A 12296-nucleotide genomic window follows, 5' to 3' on the forward strand; every position below is an offset into this window, starting at 1 on the left:
TGATTTATATTCGTAGTCAATGAAAAAAAAAAAAAAAATTAATAAATAAAATAAATAATAAATAAAATAAATAAATAAAATAAAAGAGATTTTAAAGTCAGGAAGTCTAGAAGTGAAAATGTTATCTATGAAATAATCCTATATGAATCTTATACAGGGCTAATAATATATATAGAATTTGTATGGAAACCTTTTTCATATAGTTTGAATAAAGAATATTTAATTTAACATAACATTGAATTAGCAGATTTCCACATGAAAACTAATATATTGTTCAATTTTGGTACTGTTTTTTTTCAGACATTCTTTTCGTGTGGGTCGAGTATTAAAAGATAATAAATTTATCCTAAAGCGTATTATTACAGCAAAGTAACGTAACTCTTAGCTGGCTGAGAGCAATCTCCTGCCAAGTGAACGACGTCATCATTGCCGTATCAGCATTTGTTCCTTTAAACCTCAATAATCTGCTTACACAGGCTTCATCTGTGTGCCGTCTCTGCTTGCAAAACAGATTGACTGGAGAAAGGAATGCTTAGCCCGAACTTCTCATGGGCAAGGCAGACGTTAGGTACGAATGTCTATCGGTATGCGCAATGCAACTTGAAATCATTTTAAAATTAATAAACAAAATAAGGAAATAGAATTTCTATAACATCAAAATGAATTAATTTTTTTTTCTGAACCTCATAGACATTTAGAAGTATCCAGTCATGGGAAAATGTCGCATTTTCTTGAAAAAACCCAAAGTTTATATAGAAATTAGTTACATAGTGGGTTTTTTTTTCGTTGCATCTCCTACCTATTAATAAAGTTTTTAAAAATTAACCTCAGAGGATGCGCGCGAGAAAATTGAATATGAAACTTTTGTTAGGGCACATAGGATCAGATTTTATCACCACTTAATTTCAGTTAGCATAGAGAAATACAGAATCATGATTAATCTTCTCTTTGATTCTTATGTTGCCTGGCAATCTTACAAATAGCTCCGTTTTCCACTTCTTTGTCTAGTAACCTTACTACCAGTAATATAGAATTTTCTTTGGAATTCGTATTGAGATCTGTTTATTGTTTTTTTATAATTATGGATATTTTTTACAGTCATCATAGACCTGGATAGTTCACTCATTGTTAATGCCATGGATAAAAAAGTTTGTACAGCGGACTCTTTGAATTCCAAAATATCAGCGAATTCATGTGGGTTAAGTCTGGTCTAAATGGCTCTCTCCCCTCCCGTATTTGAATGTTGTCTGAATTTACTTTGCCCTTGTGACAAGTATAATTTCACTTGCAGGCTGATTAATGGAACCTGGTTACAGTATCCTGCAGTACGAGAGTTTCACATCGCAACTTCAAAAAACGTTCGTCGCAGCGGACGACTACAGTCAAGTAACAACCGCCTACAATGTGAAAGGAATTTCATGGACTTCTTCGACGACACCGTATCTCGTCGTTAATCTCGACGACACCGTATCTCATCGTTAATCTGTTTTAATGCGGAATGCTCCGCGGCTGTCGGAATCGACTACGAAAGGGACATACTTCGACAATTACGACCCGAAGGATATTCACTACTACTTTGCTGGCGAAGGACTCGTGCTGGGGATGTTTTTTTATTCATCGCGAACGTAATCGTGTAGCTTAGGATGCAGAGAATAAGTATGAGCGCAAAAATAGAACGTTGGACCCGCCCGCCAGGCAAATTTTCCCCTTGTTTTAACCCTGTGAAATAGGCCGTTTCATTGGGACCTATAGGTGGTTGTCTGGAACTGTGTAATGAAGGACGAAAAGTTGTTCGAACGCTAGTTAAAAGTGAAGTAGTATAAACCTCGGTCATGTATCCTATATATATAAAGTATCATGTATCCTATATATAAATGATCATAAATACAGAATCGAAATATATTTTTTGCGTGTACGCACTAGGAATCCTATATATAAATGATCATAAATAACGGAATCCAAATATATCTTTGCGTGTACGCAATAGGAATCTATTTAAAGTGCACATATATTAATCATAATTATATGAATCCATATACATATATAAACAAATCAGGTAGCCTATAATCAATCTGTTACCTTTTATCTTACAATATCTGCAGTTATTTATGAGTTAGTATATGAATTAATGAATCAGATATATAACAGTTTAGCATAAACATTAATATTTTTATCAATTCATATATGAAATTTTTTATCAGTAAAATATGATTTTTATCATGTTAATCTTCATTCTATGCAATTGTCAGAGTACATTAGTATTTTCTGTAGCATATGTATCTTAATGAGATGAAGTGAAAAACTGTATCATTATATATCACGTGATCACTATTATTTACCACCTAATCATTGTTTTATATTTTATTACTTGAATCAATTCATGTACACCATGAATTTTTATTTACTTATATATATATAAAACATAGTGTCTGTATCACACTCCTATAAGTCAAATGCAAGTCAAGTTTGAGTAATATCAGTAGTTGGTTTTGGTAGCTGACCGAGCTGATGTAAGTGTTTTACATAATAAAAATATGGAATGTTAGTCCATATATATATAAAAGTCTAAAACTAAAGAGGTCAACCAGATTGCTTGCAGGAATGTGATCAGACTAGAGACGCTAAAAGATGACGTATACAATAAGTATGTAGGCTAAGATAACATGCCGTCACCTGTAGTCATTCAATTGTTTATAAAACATTAGTCCAAGCTCCCTGCTGAGACAACTACCCCGACCTATAATTCAAACGGCCTACGTGATCGTATGCGTGTCTCATTTTGATTGTGTGTTCGTATGAAACTATGTCATTTGTATGTATGTTCATATGTTCGAACTACTGTCTGTTCCTTCATAACTTGTAACAGAGATGGTAGACAGGCGAGAAGAGTTAGCTATCGTCATTAGAAGACCTGTACCTCTTTACCTAAGCTTTATCCATGTAGAGGAATAGGATTAGCCATCATCATTGGCAGAAGCGATCAAGCTATCGTTATTAGAAGACTTGTACAATCATATCTGATCTTCAGCATGTAAAACTTCAGAAGAATACATATATTTTATATTTCGTGTTTTCTACAAGAACCTCCTCACCATGAGTTTAACGCATCGTCGTAATAACTAACAAGATAATACCGACTTCGTAAGTGATCTACAAACCCCCAACACTCCATTGAAGATGGAAGTGCAATACCAACCGACTTAGCGTAAGATTATCGCTAGTCTACATTACCTCATAGGGCGCCTTATCATACAAGGCACAAGCCCTAATATTGGTGGCCAGCGTACCAGAAGAACTCTACAAACGTCCTACGAAGAAAAAACCAGAATAATAAATCATGTATCATAAGAAGTCAACGACGACGGAAGCAGCAGATTCTTCAAGCAACCTAGTATCATCGTTAGTGAGCGACTTCAGAAAACAATAAGAACTTTTTAACGACGACGAAAGCAACAGATTCTTCAAGCAAACTTAGTATCATCGTTAGTGAATAACTTCAAGAAACAAACCGAACGCGTCTGCAGCATCGGATCTTTCAAGGGCTCGAATCATCGAAAACAACGCGCACGGGGGAAACTGAAGCCAAACCAGGTCATCCGCTAAATAGAGAAGGAGGACCAAGGCCGTGTGTCGTTATCGGAACACCGTGACTTCCCACAAAAGCAAGCTAAGTACAATTTTTTTATTCATTTGGAGTAACTTGAGTGTTTCCTTTGCAGGTCGAATTTCGTTTATTCCTGTGGCTGAAGTTACGAGACATTCTTAATCTTACTTTTTACAGAAATTATCTACATCATTGAGATTTCGCTACTGCGAGTTTTTTATCTTTGAGTGTCTGTTTCCAGAAGTTCTACTGAAATATCGTAATCATATACTATGTTAATTTTATCATTTTGGGTGATTATTAATCCCTTACGTAACAAATCATATTAAACAGTGAATATGCGTTTACGCAGTGGACGTCTGTATTTACACAGATGCATGGATAGGGTCGTTAAGCACCGTAGTGATTAGAAAACACACAAAAACAAGTGGAACACCCGTACAAATCTAGATAAATTAGAAAGTAACACTATTCGGGTCATGACAATAAATGCTCCTTTGCAAAGTCCCGATCGCAGTTTTAGCCTTGAGTTTTTGAGTTATATAAAATATCGAACCTCAATGACTCAACTTAACTTTAAAAAATATGGCTGGATTGCAAGGAATAACATGTCTGTAAAAAAACTTTCATTAGGCTAAATGCGCTGACCAGGATCCCTCACTAATTAATTCAAATTTTAGCAAAGAATGAAGTACAAACAGTTAATATGGAATGCAGTAGTGATAACTTCAGTCTTATTAGTAATCGCTCAATTCCTAATAGTTCGTCATTCATTGCTTTATACGTAACCAGCAACATAATGCTAAAAAAAAAACACACAATACGTTGCCGATGGTAATAAAGAGAAGGATCCTAATTATTACAAAAAAGAAATAGAAACAGTAGCCCGTTCAGAAAAACAAGCAAACTCGGTGACTGTGTCACCTAGTCAAGCGGTCAAGGTCAGTCAAAACTGCCGAAGTTTTCGAAGCAAAGCAAATTCCACACAATAAGCGACTCTAGCAGAGTGGGGAAAAGCGATGTTTTATCATACATGGCGATATCTTTTTGAATTAAAAAGGATTTTTCCTATGAAACACACGACCGTATAAAGTAATCAGAGCAGGTTTTCGTTTTTTTTTTTAATACGTAAGTTATTATAAGTAGTGGTGGTAAAGCCCGACTGTACGCGCCGTAAAAATTAGAATATCTTGTTTATTCCTTTAGTACACGTAATATCCTGTATTTACGGACTCACCGTCTGTTTGTTCGAACTTCCCTAATGAGAAGTCCGGATAAGCGAGCGTTTACAGATACCTCTATAGTTATAAAAAACATTGATCTGTATCTAGTGTAATTGTAAGATTCATCTAGGGGTATACAAAATATTATCTTACATCCTGCAAAATAAGGCGTGTTATCAAATGAAAATCCTATAAACCTTCAAACATATTGAAATCCGTTTTTGAACAAAAAGAGACAGTTAATCAAATAATAACTTATATAGAGGAACTATACATTTGTCTCATAAATCGTAACATTGTTCAAATGACCCAACAAAATTCTCCCACAACCGCAGTCGCAGTTTGCACGCAAAATCTCGAGAAACATGCACCCTCGAATGTCTTAGTGCGTGTAAAAAGACTTTTGCTGGAAATGAAATTTTAATCCTTCCCGACACTCTGAAATATAACGATTTCCGCGAACAAAGCCCTAAAAGTATACATATCGTGGATACGGAAGTTATAAATATCGCATTTTTTTATTGTTGCTAACTTTTAATCATCCCGCCCAATCAGTCGTGGATGAATCTCTCTGTTAATCTATCTAAAGTAATATCCGTAAAGTCATAAAGCAGAGGTGATTCAGCAGAAATTTTTTTTTATCTTTTATCTGAATACCAGAAAGTTTCTCCACTGGCGAGTGATCTCTGGAAAAAAACGGATGTAATTTAACACAAAACACGGTCTAAGGACAAACATAAAGCTATTTACGTACCTTCAATATAGATTCTCAATGAAATTTCAAAATAGAGATAAAATGACGAAGTTGAAAAAATTGAAAAATGTTAGTAATAGGATTCATTAGGAAATCAAATAGCCCATATAATTTTTCCCTCAAAAACGTCATGCCATAAAAGATCGGACTTGGCGTATCTGCGTAGATTCTGACGCTTAAACAAGAAAACGACTCCCGATAGTTTCCAGTGCCATGTACCGACGACATCTTATCTCTGTTAGGTTTAGAATAAATTTTTCACCAGCTTGGACTTACTTTAAAAGCTTTTACCAGATACCATTACCTAAGTGATTGTACCTCATACACGTTTTCAGCACACTCAGGGGACCTTATCAATTTTTACGTATGCCTCCGGCGCTTACGTTGCGCCCCAATTACAATATAGTGTTGGAGACTTTTAGGGGATACCTACATGCCTATTGGTTGGTCTTATAATCTTTTCTAATACCTTAGAAGTACATTCACATAAACTAGAGCTAGTGCTACAGAGACAAAGACAAATAATCTCAGAGTAAAATATCTAAATGTGAGTTTTCAAAAACCGAACATGTTTATCTAGGTTTTATGTGTCTAGTCAAGGTCTAAAGTAGTCCATGGTAAGGTGCCGGCTATTCATACTTTCCGGTACTTATTAACGTAAAAAAAAGGGGGATACAGCACTTTTGCGCTGTAGTGGGTATTACAATCGTATGCAAATATGTAAACTCTTCAATCATGACAGCTCTTTAACAGATCTTACGAAGAAGAGCGTAGATTTATTATGGTCTAAAAAGTATCAACAGGCGTTCGATACCTTAAAAGCGGAATAATGCAGCTCACCTAATTTAAAAATCCCTGATTTAAATAAGGAATTTTTTTTTATTGCAACAGACACCTCAGACCAAGGGGTAAGAGGGATACTACTTCAGCAATATGATAAACAGTTCTTTCCTATAGCTTTTTATTCACGTAAACTAAAGCCCTCTGAAAGTAAATATGCAGTAATAAGCAAGGAAGGGCTAGGTATCTTTAACACTAGTACATTTTAAGTTCATAATCTATGGCTATCCTGATAAAGTCCTTACTGAACATGAGTCCTTTACCGAGTTTTTCAAAGGCTTTAATCACAGTCCAAAAGGAACTCGGTGAACAAATGATCATTCAGGTCTTTGGAGCCAAGATAAGATTTCTACCTGGGAAAGCAAATATCATAGCTGACGCATTATCCCGCAATCCCGCACCATACAGCAAAGAACCATTAATTGGACTAAAAGATATAGAAACATCCGTGCCTATTGTTAAAACCGTATCTAAACAAGAAAATTCCTTAACCCAAGAGATCGCGAGCATTGAATATCTGGGTTGGAGCGCAGAACTGTTACAAACTGAACAAAGCAAGAGTCAACAGACCTAACCCAACAATAAACACTTCGAACGGAAACAGAGTCAGCAGCAATAAACACTAAACAATAAACACTTTCGAAACGGAACAGGGTCAGCAGCTAAGCAAAAAACAATAAACACTTCAAGCAGAAACCCTAAAGCAAAAGTATATTTAAAAGTATGTGTATCAGAATAAGTAATCAAATGTAATATATATGTAGGTCTGTGACGAGGAAAACCCGGAAGAACACAGCAGATGACTAACGACCAGGTAGTAGTAATAATCTCTTCATACCAATCGTCATAAACTGGTTGCATTCCGTCATCCAGGGTTCCCTACTATGTCACAGAAGCCAAATCACTGTTTTATTGGCCTACAATGCTTACAGATATAAAAAGCACATAATGATTGTAACACGTGTCATGAAAACAAGGGACACACTAAGACACTGTCAGTTAAGGGCCTTATCCTGTGCAAATCAATCCTTGAAAGAATATACGTAGAATTATTAACAGAGTTACGAGTCTGACAGAGGGAATAAACACTTCTTAGTGTAATAGTTCCTTGACACGTTATATAGAAGTAATAGCACTAAAAACAAACACGCAATTGAGTGCATTAGAATATTTATGAGTGCTAAATCAGTAAACATGGAATTCAACACATGATATGTGACTCGGGTGGTGTAATCAATAATAATCTCCATAACGCGTTGTGTGTGATTCCTATCCATTAAGAAAACCAATAATATATTTTATCACCAGAGTCAATCGGTTTGGTAGAATAAGAGATAAATAAAAAAGCCTGTCAATGTCTTACGATGTACAACTCGTGGATATTGGATCCGAACTGGATTATAGCGGTTACTCGCGGTTTTAAATACCTTTATCATTTATATCTTGTATCTATAGAATTGACACCGCAAGTAGCCTTATTACGGTACGCCGCTAGAACACTTTTCCACATATTCAAGCCAACCATTAATTTATCAAAATATATATATATATATAAATAAATAAATATAAAAAATAAATAAATATGGATACAAGTGGAGTCAATATAATACACTCCGTAAGAAGTTCGGAAGGGTTACAATTATAATAAAAAGAATCACGATAAAATCAATAAGCAAAACGTAACCATAGATAATTAAATATCCAAATATATATGCGTAAAGAATTGAACTCTAACTTAACGCTTTAGTAATGACAAATAAGCTAAAAGTCAAACACATATCCAAAATCTACTGACATATTGTCTGTCCCGGTGATTTATATTCGTAGTCAATGAAAAAAAAAATTAAATAAATAAATAATAAATAAAAATAAATAAAATAAAATAAGAGATTTTAAAGTCAGGAAGTCTAGAAGTGAAAATGTTATCTATGAATAATCCTATATGAATCTTATACAGGGCTAATAATATATATAGAATTTGTATGGAAACCTTTTTCATATAGTTTTGAATAAAGAATATTTAATTTACATAATTACAATTATGCAGATTTCCAACATGAAACTAATATATTGTTCAATTTGGTACTGTTTTTTTTTCAGACATTCTTTTCGTGTGGGTCGAGTATAAAAAGATAATAAATTTATCCTAAAGTCGTATTTATTACAGCAAGTAACGTAACTCTTAGCTGGCTGAGAGCAATCTCCTGCAAGTGACGACGTCATCATTGCAGTATCAGCATTTGTTCCTTTAAACCTCAATAATCTGCTTACACAGGCTTCATCTGTGTGCCGTCTCTGCTTGCAAAACAGATTGACTGGAGAAAGGAATGCTTAGCCGAACTTCTCATGGGCAAGGCAGACGTTAGGTACAAGTGTCTATCGGTATGCGCAATGCAACTTGAAATCATTTTAAAATTAATAAACAAAATAAGGAAATAGAATTTCTATAACATCAAAATGAATTAATTTTTTTTTCTGAACCTCATAGACATTTAGAAGTATCCAGTCATGGAAAATGTCGCATTTTCTTGAAAAACCCAAAGTTTATATAGAAATTAGTTACATAGTGGGTTTTTTTTTCGTTGCATCTCCTACCTATTAATAAAGTTTTTAAAATTAACCTCAGAGGATGCGCGCGAGAAAATTGAATATGAAACTTTTGTTAGGGAACAATAGGATCAGCATTTTATCACAAACTTAATTTCAGTTAGCATAGAGAAATACCAGAATCATGATTAATCTTCTCTTTGATTCTTATGTTGCCTGGCAATCTTACACAAATAGCTCCGTTTTGCAACTTCTTTGTCATAGTAACGTCTTACTACCAGTAATATAGAATTTTCTTTGAATTTGGAATTCGTATTGATATCTGTTTTCATTTTTATAATTATGGATATTTTTACAGTCATCATAGACCTGGATAGGTTCACTCATTGTTAATCCATGGCCCATGGATAAAAAAAGTTTGTACAGCGGACTCTTTTTGAATTCCAAAATATCAGCGAATTTCATGTGGTAAGTCTGGTCTAAATGGCTCTCTCCCCTCCCGTATTTGAATGTTGTCTGAATTTAACTTTGCCCTTGTGACAAGTATATTTCACTTGACAGGCTGATTAATGGAACTGGTTACAGTATCCTGCAGTACGAGAGTTTCACATCGCAACTTCAAAAAATCGTTCGTCGCAGCGGACGACTACAGTCAAGTAACAACCGCCTACAATGTGAAAGGAATTTCATGGATTCTTCGACCGACACCGTATCTCGTCGTTAATCTCGACCGACACCGTATCTCATCGTTAATCTTGTTTTTAATGCGGAATGCTCCGGCGGCTGTCGGAATCGACTACGAAAGGGACATACTTCCGACAATTACGACCCGAAGGATATTCAAACTCTACTTGCTGGCGAAGGGGACTCGTGCTGGGGATGTTTTTTATTCATCGCGAACGTAATCGTGTAGCTTAGGATGCAGAGAATAAGTATGAGCGCAAAAATTAGAACGTTGGACCCGCCAGGCAAATTTTCCCCTTGTTTTAACCCTGTGAAATAGGCCGTTTCATTGGGGCTATAGGTGGTTGTCTGGAACTGTGTAATGGACGAAAAGTTGTTCGAACGCTAGTTAAAAGTGAAGTAGTATACCTCGGTCATGTATCCTATATATATAAAAGTATCATGTTATCCTATATTAAATGATCATAAATAACAGAATCGAAATATATTTTTTGCGTGTACGCACTAGGAATCTAATATAAAAAATGATCATAAATAACGGAATCCAAATATATCTTTGCGTACGCAATAGGAATCTATTTAAAGTGCACATATATTAATCAATTATATGAATCCATATACATATGTATAAACAAATCAGGTAGCCTATAATCAATCTGTTACCTTTTATCTTACCCAATATCTGCATGTTATTTATGAGTTAGTATAATGAATTAATGAATCAGATATATAACAGTTAGCATAAACATTAATAATTTTTATCAATCAATCATATGAAATTTTTTATCAGTAAAATATGATTTTTATCATGTTAATCTTCATTCTATGCAATTGTCAGAGTACATTAGTATTTTCTGTAGCATATGTATCTTAATGAGATGAAGTGAAAAACTGTATCATTATATATCACGTGATCACTATTATTTACCAATATCATTGTTTATATTTTTATTACTTGAATCAATTCATGTACACCATGAATTTTTATTTACTTATATATATATAAACACATAGTGTCTGTATCACACTCCTATAAGTCAAATGCAAGTCAAGTTTGAGTAATATTCAGTAGTTGGTTTTGGTAGCTGACCGAGCTGATGTAAGTGTTTACATAATAAAAAATATGGAATGTTAGTCCATATATATATAAAAGTCTAAAACTAAAGAGGTCAACCAGATTGCTTGCAGGAATGTGATCAGACTAGAGACGCTAAAGATGACGTATACAATAAGTATGTAGGCTAAGATAACATGCCGTCACCTGTAGTCATTCAATTGTTTATAAACATTAGTCCAAGCTCCCTGCTTGAGACAACTACCCCGACCTATAATTCAAACGGCCTACGTGATCTGTAGCGTGTCTCATTTTGATTGTGTGTTCGTATGAAACTATGTCATTTGTATGTATGTTCATATGTTCGAACTACTGTCTGTTCCTTCATAACTTGTAACAGAGATGGTAGACAGGAGAAGAGAGTTAGCTATCGTCATTAGAAGACCTGTACCTCTTTACCTAAGCTTTATCATGTAGAGGAATAGGATTAGCCATCATCATTGGCAGAAGCGATCAAGCTATCGTTATTAGAAGACCTTGTACAATCATATCTGATCTTCAGCATGTAAAACTTCAGAAGAATACATATATTTTTATATTTCGTGTTTTCTACAAGAACCTCCTCACCATGAGTTTAACACATCGTCGTAATAACTAACAAGATAATACCGACTTCGTAAGTGATCTACAAACCCCCAGACACTCCATTGAAGATGGAAGTGCAATACCAACCGACTTAGCGTAAGATTATTGCTAGTCTAACATTACCTCATAGGGCGCCTTATCATACAAGGCACAAGCCCTAATATATGCAGCAACAATTATTTATATAAAAATAATAATGTAACTAACACATATAATCATAATAGCTCATTCTTTCTTATGGAGTTATATGCATAACCAGGATTACTTTTCTTGATTTTTTTTATTACAAATTCACTGATGATTTCGTTGAAGTCCAGTGCAGGAAATATATCTGACTCGAGGCTCATTATAGTCAAATGTACCAGACGTTTCTGTTTCATGGATGTCCGTAATCTGTTTTCAATTAATTTTAGCTTTGAGAAAGAGCGCTCCCCACTGCAGTTTGACACCATCAAAACAAGGTATATTCGTAGAGCTATCTCTATGTTTGGGTAAGTGTCCTGCAACAACCCTTGTCCAATATAAGTCTATACAGGAAAAGCTCAGTGTGTATCTGTGGCCCACCTCATCTGTGAATATATTAGCAAATGTTACAAACTGGCACAGTTCCTCCTTAAATGCAATATCCAAGTCATCTGGTTGTGCCCTAATGAGTTGCTCTGCTGTGTCGTGTAGTTCGTCTGAAGAAAGCTTTTGTAGATGTCTAAAAAAAAACTAAATTGACTTGATATCTGTTTATATCCTTCCAGACGTTGGTCGAGAGAAGAGATAAACTGATCAAAGACAGGCAAGAAAGTTTGTGTTCTGTGTTTTTCAGAAGGGCTGAGTTGTACTTCTGCATGTCCATAATCCAAAGGGTTACGACGCACACTGCGGCGCTTCTGCCGAGATTCTACCTGCTTATAGTATGCTGACCGGGAGTAGTGGAGACTGAGTGACACAAAC

This window comes from Macrobrachium nipponense, chromosome 4, assembly GCF_015104395.2.
Source record: "Macrobrachium nipponense isolate FS-2020 chromosome 4, ASM1510439v2, whole genome shotgun sequence".
NCBI lineage: Eukaryota > Metazoa > Arthropoda > Malacostraca > Decapoda > Palaemonidae > Macrobrachium > Macrobrachium nipponense.